This window comes from Natator depressus, chromosome 1 (genome assembly GCF_965152275.1).
Source record: "Natator depressus isolate rNatDep1 chromosome 1, rNatDep2.hap1, whole genome shotgun sequence".
In the NCBI taxonomy this organism is placed as follows: Eukaryota; Metazoa; Chordata; order Testudines; family Cheloniidae; genus Natator; species Natator depressus.
In genome coordinates, this window is record NC_134234.1 from 309,183,506 (window position 1) to 309,201,722 (window position 18,217).

General features: G+C 45.2%; 1 protein-coding gene across 2 annotated transcripts in view; it reads left to right on the top strand.

Annotated features, from left to right (window-relative positions):
* Positions 1–10,165: 10,165 nt before the first annotated feature.
* PLXNB2 (plexin B2) overlaps positions 10,166–18,217 on the top strand; it is a 331,427-nt gene continuing 323,375 nt past the window's right edge. For both annotated transcript variants that reach the window (XM_074942362.1, XM_074942360.1), the window contains exon 1: positions 10,166–10,555. The gene's annotated coding sequence lies outside the window, so the exon portion shown is untranslated. The remainder of the gene's footprint in view (positions 10,556–18,217) is intronic.

Here is an 18,217-nt window from a genome sequence, read left to right on the forward strand (position 1 = left end):
CTGTATGCTACTAGTGCAATGTAATCTGTACTTCATTAATAAAGATGAAGCAGCTGGAATCTTCTTTCTATGATTTTTCCATACTAACAGCTAGAAAGAGTTTTGGAAACCTTATTTCTCAGGAAATACTGGCAAAGAGCTAACACTGCAGAGGAATAATACACAAAAGTTGCACAATGTTCAGTAGTTGTGTGCTACCCCTAGCCTTCTACATTTTCTACAGCCTCCTCCAAGTCTCAGTGCTTCCCCAACTGACTCCGAGGAGAGCCCCAGACGAGGTCTGGTCTCTCTAGAGAATACTTCCCGCAGATCTCCTTTCAATCTGAGACTTGGTATGTACTAGTGTCATACCTATGTCACCACCCAAAACAAAGGCACAGGCATGACCCATGTAAGCGGAAGGATTTCTGCGGGCTATTGTTTTGTATGTCTGTGAAAGAGAGGCAGTAAGAACCAGAGAAGCTGAGAGAGAAGACAGCAGGGGCAGAAAAGCTAAAGGAACAGCCAGAACAAGGTCCTGAGAAAAGCCTGGCGAGAGAGAGCTTTTTGGACTGCTTGGTGGCTCAAAATATGAATTGGAAATTGGAAATATGAGCAAAGAAACTATCTCCTATTCTTTGATTCCTACTGTGTTCTGGGAAACAGGACTTTGTGCATTCTTTGTAAAGTAACAGGATTGTACCAAAGAAACACCAGACTCTATCACCAATTTCTCTTCCTAATGGAAAAAGCCCACAAGACCCCCAAGTTTTGGCTAACCTCTACAGTAAAAACATGAAACACTCTTTCTGTAAGAAGTGTTGTATTTTTTACTCCTAAATTCACGTAAATAAGCTGTAGTGGTATAAGCAACTTTATACTAATACAACTGTTTGCACACTCAAGGGGGGGGGGGGAGAAGAAGTCCGTGGCACTTTCGTTATACCTGTCTAGTTAATGTGGTATAATTCTCATGTAGATAGCTCCATCCACAGTCACACGGTTCCCTCTTAATCTCAATATCTCTGTAGCAGCCACAACCATCCTAAATGCTTGGCCTTAAAAGTCCCAGTAACAGGCAGTCTGGCAGCACCTGCTCTTACAGGGGTCAGCACAGTCTGTTATACTGTTTAATGCAGAGTTAGATAACAGTGTCAAAAATGACAGGTTTCAGAGTAGCAGCCGTGTTAGTCTGTATTCGCAAAAAGAAAAGGAGGACTTGTGGCACCTTAGAGACTAACCAATTTATTTGAGCATAAGCTTTTGTGAGCTACAGGATGCATCCGATGAAGTGAGCTGTAGCTCACGAAAGCTTATGCTCAAATAAATTGGTTAGTGTCAAAAATGCTTACACTTCAGCTTCCATAGTGGTTGCATTGGTGGAGAAAAATGCTCACAAATTTTCCCTCTAAAGACAAGACCCAAGTGATTACACAGGTCAGAGCTGTGACCATATCACAAACAGTCCCACTCTCCTTGGAATTTCTTATTCCACTCAGAACGTGGTTAGTGACTGAGTGGAAGATAACGATCAAGGTTAATAGTTTGGAACTACAATACTGTTGTCTGTGAATCATACCAACTAGAACCTTAATTAGTCTTTTATTTTACCCAGTGGCTTGTGTGATGCCTCCTGAGGTACCCAGAGGTATAAGGCTTCTCACTACCACCTGCCCTAAGCAAGAGGAAGCCTCATCTGTGCCTGCCAGGGGTCAGCTCCATGACTCCGCCAGCCACAGGCAACACAAGCACTGCCCTCTCTTCCCATGCAGTCTCTGTTGTCGCTCTGCAGGTTAGCAAGAGGCACAGTCCAACCCCCAAGTATCCCCCTGAAGTGCCCAGGCTCTGCTCCACTGGACACTCACAAAATTCACAGACCCACTATTCCCAAAGGAGCAGCACGCCCCAGATTACTGGTTATACCTCAGCATCACCACTTCATGCAACTCACAGCCCTTAGATATGTTTATAGTCAAAGTATAAATTTGTTTAACAAAGAATAGAGATTCAAAACTAAACAAGTAGAATTAATGGAAACAAATTTTTATATATAAAATAAACCCACAACATGCTTTCTAGAGCCTACACGGAACTAATAAAACTTTTTCAATCTTATAAATGTTGGCTCACCCAAAGTCTCTCTCCCGATATTAAAGATCCAGTTAGTGGTGACCCTCCATTCGTAAGAAAAGCACATTGGTAGCTTGTCCCCTAAGTGAAGGATACGAGGTACACCCAGGTACCCTGAGATATATTCCAGCAATTCACTGTCTTTACTCAAACAGGATGTCCCTCCCTCAATTGTTTTTTTCCTAAAGGATTCTTTCTTGCAGATTTTGCATGCAGATAGGCACAATACACACCTGACCAAACAGAGAGTGAAGGTCTCCTAGCCCCTGCCTGAACAGAATCTGTCCAAGGCCTGTCACCTGCTGATGACTTGCTTTTAATTTCAATGCTGTATGAATATAATTTCCAATATAGATACATAACTCCTTAAATACCATCCAGTATACATCCCACAGTCATTAGTATGACCAATATGTTACTGGCTGTGGGTAGAGACCTCACATCCCACCCTCTGGTGCACTACTATGTAGATATTGGACACGGGATACTTGTAAACCCCTACGCACCTCTTATGCCCTCTGCCAGTTGGCAACAAGGGATCTCTGGGTCACAACTTGTGCTCATTTTTTAGTAGCAAAACAAGACTGCTTTGAAATTCTGGGGGAACGAGTACAGAGTGGCAAGTGACTGGAAATTCTTTTAGTAGTTCTTTTACACATGCTTGTCCATTAAATGTCCTTTTCATACTGATTTAGACATCCCAGAAACCAGTACAAAGCTCTTGATTTGTGGATGACAAATGTGGCATTCAAAAACAGTCATCAAGTTACCATCTCCCAAGAGCAACAAGGTATCCACGTGTTTTACCAAAAAGGCAGTGTGTTGACTTTGTGCATCGCTCCTGAGGAGAAGATTCACTAGCAAAGCGATAAAGAGCAGCAAACGATGTTAAGTACGTGACATTTCCCATTGATTACCTCATTCCACTTCCTTCTTTTGGCAGAAACAGATAGACGTGATCTTTTCCCAGTTACTGTGACCCAAGAATAACCACTCAAAAAAACCCAACCAACCAACCAAACAAACAAAAAAACACAAGGCTAATGAGGTAGAAAGGTACAACAAAAACCACTGAAACACTGTAAATATGGACACTGAAATGTAACAATATGACATGCAGAACCACAATAAATGAGACTTGCTTTACTGATTAGGCTCCATCATAAAACAAACCTCAGCTAATCATTTACAATGCTCATATTAGATCTTGGAACTCTTCCTAGCAATCAAAAGGTAAAATGGAACCTGCGTGAAGCCCTGAGTGAGGAGAGGAGTGGGCCAGCCCCTGGACAGTGGTGTCTTTGGAAGCACAAGGCGTCAAAGGCAATGAGGTATGGGGAAAAAACTCTAACAGCTGAGGCATGCCTGTAAGGTAGAGGCAGGGCCGGCTGAGCCTAGATGAGCTGAAGGTTTGATATTTTTGTCCAGAGATTCTAAGGCCAGGAGGGACCATTGTGACCATCTAGTCTGACCTCCTGTATAACACAGGCCATAGAAATTCCAAAATAATTCCTGGAGCTTATCTTTTAATAAAACATCCAATCTTGATTTAAAACTTCTCAGTGATTGAGAATCCACCATGACCCTTGGTAAATTGTTTCAACGGTTAATTACTCTGTTAACAACATACGCCTTGTTTCCAGTTAGAATTTGTCTAGCTTCTACTGCCAGCTATTGGATGGTGTTATACCTTTCTCTGCTAGACTCAAGAGCCCATTATTTAATATGTTGCCCATGTAGGTACTGCAGTCAGGGCACCCTTTAACCTTCTCTTTGTCAAGCTAAAGAGATTGAGCTCCCTGAGTCTATCACTATAAGGCATGTTTTCTAATCCTGAAATTATTCTCATGGCTCTTCTCTGAGCCCTCTCCAATTTATCAACATCCTTATTGAACTGTGGGCACCAGAACTGGACACAGTATTCCAGCAATTGTTGCATCCATGCCAAATACAGAGATAAAATAACCTTTTGACTCCTACTCAAGATTCCTTTGTTCATGCATCCCAGGATCTCATTAGCTCCTTTTGTCACAGCATCAGGCTGGGAGCTCATGTTCAGCTGATTATCCACCATGACCCCCAAATCTTTTTCAGAGTCACTTCTTCCCAGAATATAGTCTCACATCCTATAAGTATGACCTACATTCTTTGTTCCTAGATACATACTGTGACGGGTTGGATCACAGAAACCCCCTGAGAGCTGCCACCTGATGTGCCAAGACTACTTCTGCTCCTGCTTTCCTGCCCTGCCAGCTTAGGACTCCAGCACCCTGCCTGGTTTGAGCCGGACCCACTAGCCTGCTGCAAACCCAGACCCAGGTCTGAATCATGTGCCCTAACAGCTGTAGGCTTAACTGAAAGCAGCTTACAGAAGTGTTCCCATCTTTAACACTCAGATACCAAACTCCCAATGGGGTCCAAACCCCAAATAAATCATAAATTGATTGCCCTCTATAACACTGATAGAGAGATATGCACAGCTTCCCCCCCCCCCCAGTATTAATACATACTCTGGGTTAATTAATAAGTAAAAAGTGATTTTATTAAATACAGAAAGCAGGATTTAAGTGGTTCCAAGTAGTAACAGACAGAACAAAGTGAATTACCAAGCAAAATAAAATAAAACCCGCAAGCCTATGTCTAATAAAACTGAATACAGACAAAACCTCACCAGTTCCAGTAAGCTTCCTTTTACAGACTACTCTCTTTTTAGTCCAGGTCCAGCAATCACTCACACCCCCTATAGTTACTGTCTTTTGTTCCAGTTGCTTTCAGGTACCGTTGGGGGTGGAGAAGCTATCTCCTTAGTCAGCTGAAGACATAATGGAGGGGTCTCTCACGGGCTTTCTCTTGTGGGTAGAGACCCCCTCCTCTTTCCTATGCAAAGTCCAGCTTCAACATGGAGTTCTGGAGTCACATGGGCAAGTCACATGTCCCTGCAAGACTGAGTTCCTTACCAGTCAAGCCACATTCCTGGGAAAGCTCAGATGTGGTTTGGTGTCTCCACTGTTAAGTGCTTCTTGATTGGGCACTTAACTTGCACATTCCTTTCTCAAGAAGCTGACCAAATGCTTCTTACTAAGGCTATATTCATAACTTCAACTACAAAAATGATACAGGCACACAAATAGGAGGAATAGATTCAGTAGATCATAACCTTTACAGAGATATGTTACATGGCATATGTAGCGTAAAACATATTCCAGTTATGTCCCAAATATACATTCATAAGCATAATTCCATAGAGCTTTATGGGGTGCACCGTCACACATACATTTACATTTAGCTGTATTAAAACATAATTTGCTTGTGGTCAGTTTACCAAGTGATCTAGATTGCTCTGAATCAGTGAGCTGCCCTCTTCATTATTTACCCCTCCCCCACTTCTGAGGCCCCAGAAGGGGCTGGACTCAGTAAAGCTATCTGACTCCTGCAGCTGGAGTAGGCCGAAGGATAGTGGGGAAAATCTTAGGCAAAAGTTGCTGCAGTGCCACAGCCAGCCAGGAGGGGATGTGTTGGGGCTGCCACTTTGCCACACAGGGAGTGTCATCCGGGATCTACTGAGACCCCCTTAGAGATAAGGAAAAGCAGAAAAATGGAGGAAGTAGTCTGCCTGATGGCAGCGCAGCGGGAGCAGACCCAGGTTCTCCTCCTGCAGCTGCTGCAAGGACAACAAGAGCAATAGGAAACACAGCAGCTGCAGCAGGAATATTCCTGTAATGTATGGAAAAGTGGGCCCTAGGGAATGGAGCAGCTCCCTGGGAAGAAGGCCCCAGGCAAAGTTAGGGCCAGATGAAGACCTAAAGGCTTTCTTACATGTTTTTGAGTGGGTAGCAAGTGCAGCATTCTGGGCAGCTGGGATGGCCCTGTTTCTGTCAGGGGTCCTATCTGATGAGTAGGCAAAATAATATCTGATGGTCAAAGAAGCTATTTTAGATCAGTTGGGGCTCACAACTGAAGCCTATCAACACTGCTTTAGAATGGAACCATTCTGCTGAGGAGTATGGTCCGGGGGTGTATCTCAGTGACTCCGAGGCCTGGCATTGCATGGGCTATGGCCAGAGATGCTCAAATAAATTTGTTCGTCTTTAAGGTGCCACAAGTACTCCTTTTCTTTTTGCGAATACAGACTAACACGGGTGCTACTCTGAAACCTGTAGTGAGAACTGTGGATCAAATCATCCTAGAACAATTTTTGCAGGTTCTGCCAGCTGAGGCCCAAAGTTTCTACCAACACTGCAGTGGAAAAATCAGAGGCCTATTTAGAGGCAGATGGTACTAAGCAATCTGACCAGCAGGCCAGACTGAGAAGATCACCACCAGAAAGGCAGGAAGATATAAAACCCTGGTCTCCAGAGGCTGGAGGAGATTACAAGGGGAGAAATTCCTGGCTGTAAGTTTTGAGGTCCAGAAGAGCTACTGGCACCCCAGTCTTTTCCCAAGCCCAGTGGAAGCACTTTGGCTGGTAGCTGGGAGCTGTGACTGATCAGGACATATGAGACAAGAGTGTCCCCTGATGGAATGTGACCATGTGGGCTGTTGTTTATAACCAGGTTTGTGGGTTGGGATGCTCCTTAAACGCACCACGCATGGAGCAGTCAAACTGGGAATACAGGTTAGTGGGCTTGGGTTGTGGGCAAACTTCCATCTGGTCAGATAAACCAGCAGCTGTTAGTCCACATATCCTTTGTGTATGGAGAGACTTGAGTGTACCCAGTGGCTGTGGTGGAGTTAGAAGTACAAGGCTGAATAAAAATCAGAGTAGTGAGGAGCCTTCCCTGGTCCATGATTCTGGGCAGAGACTGGCAAGGATTCCCAGCCCTGATGCAGCAGAGGACAGTACCTGAGCCAGTAGAGGAGAAACCTATTCAAGGTTCTGGAGCGTTGGTCAGCAATGCTCAGCCATTATGGGCACACAGAAGAGGACTGGATGGACTTGTTCGATTGCCTGGAGAATGCTGAGAAAACTAGAGAAGAAACTCTGAGATGTCTTCACTGCTTGGAGGAACATCTACAAGAAGCTAATCAGGAGCTGGCAGAAGTAAATGCCTCCCAGCAGAAAATTGTAAGGCATGCAGCAAAGCTAGAGCAGGATTTGGTTTGGACAATGGTGGAATTGGAGCATGACAAGCAATGGTGCCAAGGGTTCAAACAGCAGCTAGCTATGTTTCAGGTGGCAGGAAATTCCACAAAAACCAGGGCTGGAACAATTTACTGTGGGGATACAAACCAGCCCCCCCCCCCCCCCGCCCCCCAGAAGCAGAAGGGATTTTGATGGCAGGAGAGCACCAGCAGATGGGGGAGGTACAGGAGGCACTCAAGCCAGGGATAGGATGAGAAGTTGTCTGAACAATCCAAAGGCCCAGCCAGCAAGCGTATTTAAGGGGATGGTGACTGAGAAAGCAGTGATAGAAACAACCAAGGTACAGGAAAAGCTGACAAAGATAGATTTCAGAGTAGCACCCGTGTTAGTCTGTATCCGCAAAAAGAAAAGAAGGACTTGGGGCACCTTAGAGACTAACAAATTTATTTGAGCATAAGCTTTTGTGAGCTACAGCTCACTTCATCGGATGCATTCAGTGGAAAATTTTTTTTCCACTGAATGCATCCGATGAAGTGAGCTGTAGCTCACGAAAGCTTATGCTCAAATGAATTTGTTAGTCTCTAAAAAGAAAAGGAATACTTGTGGCACCTTAGAGACTAACCAATAGTCTGTAGCTCACGAAAGCTTATGCTCAAATAAATTGGTTAGTCTCTAAGGTGCCACAAGTCCTCCTTTTCTTTTTGCGAATACAGACTAACATGGCTGCTACTCTGAAATTAGTCTCTAAGGTGCCACAAGTCCTCCTTTTCTTTTGACAAAGGTAGAGCAGACCCTGTTGGAGGCTCACCAAGAAAGGCAAAGCTGGAAAAGGAAAAAAGAGGGTTGGAATTCCATGAGGAGCTCTTGGACGATGAGATGGGCCCCAGTGGACTGGGAGAAAGAGATGATCTATTGACATTATGGTATGAAAAGGATGAGAAGTGGGCCAAGGTGGGCAACTCCCACTGTACTCTCCTTAGAGTTGCAAGACCCTGGCTTAGTGGCTATTGTGTCTGTCCTTATATTGGGCGTGTCTCATGGTAATTAGCCTCGTCTCTGTTACTCATAATCCATTCAAATAAAGCTTATTTCCTCCAAAGTAACTTCCTCCTCCCCCCCAAGATCTGTGGAACTAACATGCTGTTTGTTGCCAGTACATTGGTCACTCTGCTTGGGGGTTCTAGCCTTTCCCCCACCCTCTGTTTGCCTTTGTCTTGTCTGTTTAGATTGTAAGCTCCTTTGGGCACCAATTTGTGTTGGTAGCATGCCTAGGACACGGGCCCTTGAGTGTACCCAGTGACTGTGGTGGAGTACCAATGGACTGTCCTTGGTGGGCCCTCAGGCACTTCCATAATAGACATGATTAATTAAGGTCAGGTTTCAGAGTAACAGCCATGTTAGTCTGTATTTGCAAAAAGAAAAGGAGGACTTGTGGCACCTTAGAGACGAACCAATTTATTTGAGCATAAGCTTTCGTGAGCTACAGCTCACTTCATATCCAATGAAGTGAGCTGTAGCTCAGGAAAGCTTATGCTCAAATAAATTGGTTCGTCTCTAAGGTGCCACAAGTCCTCCTTTTCTTTTTATGATTAATTAACACATCTTAAATAGCCCAAACTCTTAAGCCCTTACCGGCTCTCTCCGGCTGTATCCTGCTCCCTCAGCACTTTTCAGGGCGGGGGGCAGAATGGACCTAGCCCATTTCTTACTGGTCAGGCTGGGAGATCTCCCACCCCCGCCTTGATCCAAGTAGATCCTGCTTAGCCTAGGAGAGACCCTGTGAGCAGAACATCGCCCAAGGGAACGCGTAGCCTGCGGCGAGTTTCCACCCCATCCTCATGCCAGGCAGCGGGCAAAGTTCACAGCGTGACCCACGGGGACAGGTTGCTCCAGTAAGTGCAGCCGACGCTCCAGAGCTTTGCTCTTCCCGGCCCTGGTTGGCGGGCAGCTGGGCTCTAACGAGCCCCGGGAGCTTCTCCCTGCCGAGCAGGCGATTGCAGCCTCCCAAGAGCCAGCAGCTTGGCGGGCAGCTCCTTGGTTGCAGTGAACCGCTTTCCCCTCTGCCCGTGGGGAAGGCGCGTTAAAGCGAAGCGGGCAGCGGCTCCGCTCCACAGCCCGGCAGGCTCGCGGCTGCCCCAATGCGCGTTTCAACCCGCAAGAAGCAATTCGCTCCCCCATCCCAACGCCCCTCAGCAGGGGCCAGGGAAGGCGTGGGAACCCCTCCCCCCCTGTAGCCCCCCCCCCCGGGGAACGAGATCAGGGGCCCCTTCCCCCCCCCCCCGGGGAACGAGATGACGGGCCCCTTCCCCCTCCTGCAGCCTGCCCCCCGGGGAACGAGATGACGGGCCCCTTCCCCCTCCTGCAGCCTGCCCCCCGGGGAACGAGATGACGGGCCCCTTCCCCCTCCTGCAGCCTGCCCCCCGGGGAACGAGATGACGGGCCCCTTCCCCCTCCTGCAGCCTGCCCCCCGGGGAACGAGATGACGGGCCCCTTCCCCCTCCTGCAGCCTCCCCCCCGGGGAACGAGATGACGGGCCCCTTCCCCCTCCTGCAGCCTCCCCCCCGGGGAACGAGATGACGGGCCCCTTCCCCCTCCTGCAGCCCCTTCCCGGGGAACGAGATGACGGGCCCCAGCCTCCCGGGGAGCAGATCCTCCTCCTGTAGCCCCCCGGGCCTCGGACCATTAACCGCAGCCCCGGCCCCCAGCGCCAGCCCTTCTCCACGGGCGCGCGGCCCGCAAGCCAAGCCCCGGCCCCCAGGGCGAGCCCGGCCGGCCGGCTGGCTGCTGCGCTGAGGAAGAGGGGCGGGAGGAAGAAGCGGGGCGATGAGTTGTTGCCTGTCGGGCTTTCCCCGGAGGAGAGGCGTGTGCAAGAGGATCCGGAGCAGAGGCAGGGGGTGGGGACGGAGGAGGACAGGGGGAGGGGGGATCCCGGCGTCTCCCCCCCCTCTTTCCCTGGGCTGTTTTTTCAGTTTCCTGTCTCGCCGGGTGCGCACGGCGGATATGTGCAGCGCCTACAGGTGTGTCTCTCCCTCGCCGCTCCTCTAGCTCCGCGGTGCCGGTGCAGGCAGCAGGCGCGCGTAGGTGGAGGCGGAGGCTCGGGCTCATCATGTGATGATTAATTGGGTTCTGGGTGGTTCCTCTCTCTCTCTCGCTCTCTCTCCCGGCGCTCAGACGCGGGCTGCGGCGGGCGGCTCCTCGGGAAATGGGCAGCGAGTTGGCTGCTATCGCTGCGCTGTGGCTCGGGGGGCTGCTCGGCTGAGCCGCTGTGAGATGGGAGGAGCCGGAGCCGCGGCAGCCTGAGCTGGGATCGGCGGCCGAGCGGCAGGGCGCAAAGGCGCTGCCCAGCCCTGCTCTCCAACTTGGGTAAGTTTGATTCTCCCCCGGGGATTGTTCCTCACGGTGGCTCCACCTGTTGGAGGCAGCGGGGCCGGTGCGTGCTTGGTTTGTGTGAGGGGGAAGGATACACAAATCTGAGGCTAATAAATCACTTTCCCCTCTGGAAAGCTCTGCCTCCTTTTTGCCTGTATGGCAACTTCGCCAGTCAGCATGTGGGTAACCTCCGAGGGAAAGGGAGAAACCGAGGCATGAAACAAAACGCGCCCAGCGCTCTCGGATCAGACCCAGTTTGAATCTCCCCGGTAACTGGGATCGGAAGAGTCAGAAACTTTAAAATAAGCCCTGGAGCTTGTTCTTCCCTCGCTCCGAACGGCATATGGCTTTCATTAAGGCAAAACCCAGGGCTTCCTAGGCTATGTCGCGTTGAACGTTGATTGCGTTGCTTTGCCTTGCAATCTAAACAAAGATCTACAAACTTTCCTTTTCTAAATGCCGATGTAGCCAGCTGCGTGGATTGTGATTGTATCAAACCGAGCGTGAGAGAGTTAAATACAATTTTTAGGTAAGAGCATTAAGAAAAAGAAAAAACCAACAAAGATAAAAGCTTTGTGATCTTAAGCAGAAAGTTGAGAAGCATCCTCTTGTGCAGAGAGATTTTTAGCTCCAATCTTCTGGTATATAGCACTGGATTTATAGTTCATTATTATCCTCAAGAGTTTTGTAATTCCCATTTCACGACAGGAATAATTGTAACCCATTCTCTCTTGTGTGGCTAGCAGTTGGTTAAGAGCCATTTTGACACTTGAGTTCTTCAGACCACTAGCTTCAATTCAGAAGCTAATTTGGATTTTAATGCAAACACCTTGTTTTATTGCGTTAGATTGCTTTAAACTTTCTTTCCAAACTGTTCTTTTTAAAAAATGGTGTGTTACTTGTATGCATGCACCGTAGGCAAATGAAACAACGAGTCTCTGTAGCGTGACTCCTATACTGTTTGCTTTGGAACTGTACAAAATCTTTGCTGTGCTTGGTCATGCTGTAATTCAAAGTACCCTGTCTCTTCACTCCCTACTTATGAGCTTCCTGTAGTGTCAGTTTTTATGGCAGGCTATCACGAAAACAATCACAGAATCATTAAACTAACTTGTGGGTTAACCAAAGACTGGGGACAAATATCCAAAAGGTGAACTGTCACATTACCTGTTGGCAAAAATTCCTAGTCCGTTCCTTGTGTGCTAGAGTACTGTGATGCCATCCATAACTTTTTTTAAAGTAACTTCTTCTGAAACACTAAAAACCTCTGTAACTGTGTTAATGTTTCCTTCAGTGTTTCTTCTGACAAAGATTTTCTTAATTTATTCTAAACTGCATATGGCATTTAACAGGTAACCCATCCAGGATAAATGTTATCAATTTCCTTATTTGTGCCCAATTTAAAGTTGGGTTAGAAGTATGAAAGGGTTAAGATCTAGGATTTACTTGGGATTTCTCTGCCATTGCTGTAAAGGGCCACAAGGTTGTCAGGCCCAAAACGGAATTTAAGAATTTCTTCCTTTTCTCCTTCTGGGATGAGAATTGTGTACCATGCTGTAGATAAATCAGGTGGGTGACCCATTAATAATGAATTTAGGGTGCTGTTTGTGTAATTACCTATGCATATGGGGCCATCCTTCTACTCTGCATTCCTCTTCAACTGTGAGAGAGCCAACTTCTTGTAAATTTCAGTACTGTGCCTGCTCCCTAGAATGGAACAGAGAGCGTGCCTGCAACCACAAGCCAAAACAAAGCTAGCAGAGGAAGTCTAATCCTAGGCCTACCACCCTTGACCTCAGCCTTTATGAATATTTGTATCTCTGAAGGGCTTTATGCGATTTTTAACTAGAAATCAGCGTGGTGTTCTCTACTCAAGAAAAGAGCATTTAAAGTAATACAAAAATTAAGTCAAAGCACTGTGAAAGTTGCTAGAAAGGTATTTCTGGACACTGAAGCCCTCTCTGCAGCCAATTTTTGTGATCTAGAGATGCCCACAAGAACCTGCACTAGGATCACCAATTAATTCTGCATAGCTGGACTTCTATTGTAGCATAGTAAAAAGCTCCCATCCAAAGCTTTGAACACACTGACAATCTATTAGAAATGTGCTAACTAACAGACCTGTCAGTTACCCCAAGATTGCTACTAATTGAGGGAAGACTTTCCCATAATCTGGGAAATATTGCTCCAAATAGAACTTTTCCCAGTAAATGTTAATGCACACGGAAATGAATTATTTTCCCACTGGGAAACTACTATACTACAGGGTTTTTCTGCACAGTGAGTTTCGTTGTAACTGTTTATTTGACTGCTTTGCTGACTCTGTTTCTTATGTTTCAAAAGAAACTACTGGAAAACTTAACTGAACAGTCCTTGATTTTGGCCGTTTAATGTTAGAAGGCATACTGGAGAGCGACAAGCAATATATGTTTACTTTTTAGAAAATGCACATAGAAAATGTAACAAAACAAGGGTTAACTTGTTAAAATCTCTGAAATTTGAAAAGATGATGATTTAAGAGCATGATCTAGCCTGGGGTGGGCAAACTTTTTGGCCTGAGAGCCACATCTGGGTGGGGGAATTGCACGCAGAGCCATGAATGTAGGGCTGGGGCAGGGGGTTGGGGTGCGGGAGGGGTGTGGGGTGTACGAGGGGGCTCAGGGCAGAGGGTTGGGGTGCAGGAGGTGGTGCAGGGCGCGGGAGGGGGCTCAGGGCAGGGGGTTGGGGTGCAGGGCGCGGGAGGGGGTTCAGCGCAGGGGTTTGGGGTGCAGGAGGGGTGTGGCAGGGAGCTCAGGGCCGGGGGTTGGGGTGCAGGAGGGGTGTGGGGTGTGGCAGGGGGCTCAGGGCAGAGGGTTCGGGGTGCAGGAGGAGGATCAGGGGGTTGGGGTACAGGAGGGGTTCAGGGTGAAGCAGGGAGCTCAGGGCAGGGGGTTGGGTGCAGGGTGCAGGAGGGGTTTGGGGGGCGGGCTCTGGCCCCGCGCCACTTAGCTGGAGCAGCTCCGGGGTGGCAGTCGCGCTGCTAAGGCAGGCTCCTGCCTGCCGGGGCCCCACGCCACTCCCGGAAGTGGCTGGCACCGTGCCTGTGGCCCCTGAGGGAGCGAGGGGGAGAGAGGGCTCTGCATGGTGCCCTCACCTGTGGGTTCCACACCTGAAGCTCCAGACGTTCCAGCCACTTCTGGGAGTGGTGTGGGGCCTGCGGCACCACGTGGGTGGCAATCCCGCAGGCCGGAGCCAAAGCCCTGAGGGGCCGGATCTGGCCTGCGAGCCATAGTTTGCCCACCCCGATCTACCCCCCTTGACATCAGTGGGAGTTGGATCAAGGCCTAAAATCTATTTAAAAACTTGGATTAACTTTCAGGAACTTTATCGAAAAAGACACAAAATAAAATTCACCAGAATTTCTTAAAGTTGAGTTACCGTCATGTTTCAAGAATTAAAGTCCCAATGACTTGCGGCCAGTATGTTGAAACTTGTTTGGATCTTAGCCTTGGGGGCTGAGGAAAGGAAAGGATTCATGCTCTTACTTTCTTTAAAATCGGTGTTGGTGACAAAGGAGAAATCGCTCTTACTGATTCTGTTAGCTCTATAGCAAACAAATAAGCTCTTACGTATTGGAAATTTGAACAAATCTAAATGCCTATAAGGTTGAAATAATATTTGGTGTTTTAAAAAAATATTGAATTGTCAAGTAAAAAATTTTTACTGTACCCAGCTTAATTTAAGTTTTGCAACATTTGAAGCATTGCCAACAAACATTTAATGGCAGCATTAAATGAATGATAGTAAACTAATTGCTGAACTTCTATCACTGTCACTTTCCTCTTCCCATTTCCCTTCTTCAAGCAGAAAATTCTGAAGGCATGTAATGAATATTATGGAGTAGTTTGGCATTGCCTCTTGTGTAAGTGCTCATCAATTCTACAGAACTAGAATGTGTATATAGCAATGTACAGTTAGTTAAACATACCTAAAATAAACAATAAGTCTAAATTCCTTAGGTTCTGAAGCTGCAAACACACATGCTTAATTATTTACTTAGTGACTAGTTCTGTCCAATTCAGTGGGACTACCCAATGAATAAAAGTTGAGCACATGCATAAGAGTCTGCAGGATCAGGACCTTAGATAATCCTCTTCTCCTCCCCTCACTCCCCAATATACTTGTTTCTTCTGCCTTTTATTTGAACCAAAAAAAATAAAATAAAAATCAAGTATTCAGTTCCCTTTTGTTTAAAAATTTTACATGCAGGCTCTGTTATGTTGTCAGGTTTAGCTTGCAAATACTGCAGGGGAATGTTAGTGTGTTTAAAAATAACTGGAATTTTTAAAAGTGAAAACGCTTCTGTTGTAGTTAGGTTTTGGAGATGCTTACTTATATAAAAACCTAAATGAGGCCAACTTGGACCTGACACTGGCCCTCTAATGCTTTGCTAAAATAAAGAAACCAGTTTATGTTAGCTGAATAGATCAGTTTAAAGAGCAGTATTTGGATACCAAGGACCCTGACCTTGTATTCCTTACTTGACCAAAACTCTCATTGACAAAGTGGAACAGTGAGTTCCGTAACATGGCTATTCTTCAACAACCAGCTGCTGTCGATCACTCTTAACCTGACAAATAATAGAGTGTCATACCAAAATCTGGATTGCTTTCCCCATTCATGGCTCTCTAGTTAAGGTACGATCACTGGAAACAAACAAAGTTTTGAGTTTCTTTATGCACAATGAATTCTATTTTTATCTACCTTCACCCAAATAAATGGGTGGAGAGAAGATTGGAAGGAAATTATTATTAGTAATTATTTGAGTTGAGATTTAGATTTGCACTGATGGGACCAGGAGCAGAATTTGGCCCCTCAGATATATGGCAGTGGAATTCAAGTAAATAAGAGTGTGGAATATGAAAAATGCTAATTATATCAATATACTTCTTGTTTTGGAATTTCAGCTTCTGAAAAGCCAACCATTGGTGCCAGACCGATTTAGTAATTAGCTACATTGGCTCTTGATGTTTGGAATTCCAAGGTTTCGGGTAGCACAGATGTCTAACATAGTCCATCCAACACATTCCAGGTCTGTTCCTGTGTTGGTTCACTGGTGTGTTTAGCTTCCAAGTTTCTGTCTTCATGCTGGACATGCATCTCTCTCAGCTGGAACAATTGACAGTTATAGAAATGAATGAAACTGCTAACTCTGTTTACATGTGTACAATTCAAAAGATCTGTTTTATATAACTAAAATCCTGTTTCCAGTGTTCCAGTCCTTCTTTTAGTAGTTGGCATCCCTGTACGGTTACACATGAAGAATAAAATTCACTTTGATACTGACAGTTTCCTCTAAGCTAGTTTTGAATAATGTGACCTTCATAGCTTCCTTTCCTCAGCAGATGTCTGTATGCATTCTCACTCTGAACACTTTGAGGTCAAAATGTACACACTTAAAGTTGTTTAAATTTGTTATCAGTTTTATATACAGTAAGAAAATCAGAATTATATGGAAAAACTTTGGCCTGAAACACTGTTGCTTAATAAACCTATGCCCTCCCTGATCCTTCACCTGGACCTATATGAGTTTACACCTGTTTAAACTGATTTTAAAAACAGTTCCAGTTAGGCTAGTGTGATTTTGTATGTAGGTGTTCTAGAGGAAAGTCTTGATAATCCTGAAGGTCCTTCTTTGTGTGTCTGAAGAGGCAAATCATTGGGTCTCTTTTGCAGAAGTAATGTACAAATCATGACCTTTGTCTTTTGTAACTTAACTTTGTATCAGCAATCATTGTGTGTGAGCTTAAATTACAGAAAAATAATTTATAAAACACAATCCCAAAGTATTTTATTAACTTAAATTTATGTACACTGTCTGTAGCAGGGTGGGTTTGATTTAAATCACCGGTCAGGAAGACTCAATTGAATCATGGATTTCTGCATAAAAGTGCATTCTTGTTGTCTGTCATAACCTTAATACATATTCTTCACAACTCAGAGATAGATGTAGGTTTCATTTTTAGAAGGTACACACTGTACATTTTTAAAGTGATTTATTTTGAAAACTTTTCAGATTAGTTTTACAGCTATATCAGAAAATGAATGATTGTTTGGTTATTTCATTTACCAAAGGTAACTGAAGCAGATATTTATGAAGTCATTGAGAGGTGAATTATCTCCAATTCAACAGGTTAATCATTAATATTTGGAGGATTTTCTTGTCATGCTGTATTCGGAGGAGAACATCACTAGACAGACATTTTAAATTGTTTTATTTAACTAAAACGTTATGTATTCAACTGCAAACATATGATATTTTAACAAAACAAGCGCATGAATTTTTGAATGTAAATATTCAAGTGTTTTAAAATTAGGTTTGTTTTTGTTTAAAATTGTTTTTAACTAAAATAGTTACATGAAATATTAAAAAATAAAATCAACTATGTCAGCCAGGTCAACATGAGAAACTTGAAATATTGGCTTCTGCAGCTAACTCAGTCGTCTTCACCTCCGTTTTCCTGTTTGTTCATAACCTGGAAAAGAAAAACAAGATTTCCTGCTTTTTCAGGTCCCAAATGATTTCTCAATTTGGAATGAATTAGTCCAAAGGAAGAAAATATTCTTTCTACACTGGCAGAAGAGGCTACTGCTGTTAAAAGTGAGATTATCACTTCAACAGTCACTGAATCCAAGTGCTTAGGTGACTTCCCCCCAGTTCACTAGTGTGACTTTCTTTAAAACATCATCAGCAAACATATATTTCTTGAATGGTTCACGCTTCGCTCTGAAGTTTATTATAGTTGGCATTATGGAGGGATGATTGCTGGATGTCCATGTCGTAGCCAACTCGTCGTCTTCAGCAGTTAAGGTTTGACCCTGGTACCGAGGATTGAGAATATTTGCAAGAATATGAGCTGGAGATAGTGCTTGTTACATCTGTTTTTTTTAATGCTTGTAATTTAACTCCGTCATTGCATATTTCTCCTTTTTAAGATCTCACTCAGTTCCTTCCAAATTTCAACAGCATCAGCAATAAAACAGCTATTTCCCTGCATTTTGTTCAAGGCTACAGAAATAGGCTTCAGGGTATTCAGCATGTGTTCAGCATTTCTCTTAAGCCCAATGTTGAGAACTTTGGCGGTGACAGTGCCATCTAGTTTTTCACAATTTTGTTCACAAACTGTCATCAGATTAGGCCAGTTCAGTGCTCAAAACAGTCCACTACTGAGTTCCATCGCATGTCTTGTGGGAGCATTAGCTTGGTTCGCCCTACTTTTTTCAGAGCAGCTGCTGCAAAGTGGTTGTTATGGAAGTATTTTGCAATTTCAACAATATTAGCCTTTATTTTTGGAACACTGAAGTCTTTGGCTAGTAGATGCGTCAAATGAGCACTGCAACCGTATGTTGTTAGCTTGGGACTCTCTTCTAAATAATTTCTTCTCATCTTGGATACGTTTGCAGCATTGTCTGTGACCAAACTGCGTACTAGACATTTGAGGTTTTTTTCACAGTTTGTTACAGCTTTTACAGCTGCTTCTTGTAAGTATTCTGCTGTGTGTGCATTCCCTGATGTATCAGTTGTTTCTGTAAGGAGGACATTCTCTTCTTCTGTTGTCACACAAGCACATACAACAGGATCATTCTGGACGTTGCTCCACCCATCAAGACTCAGGT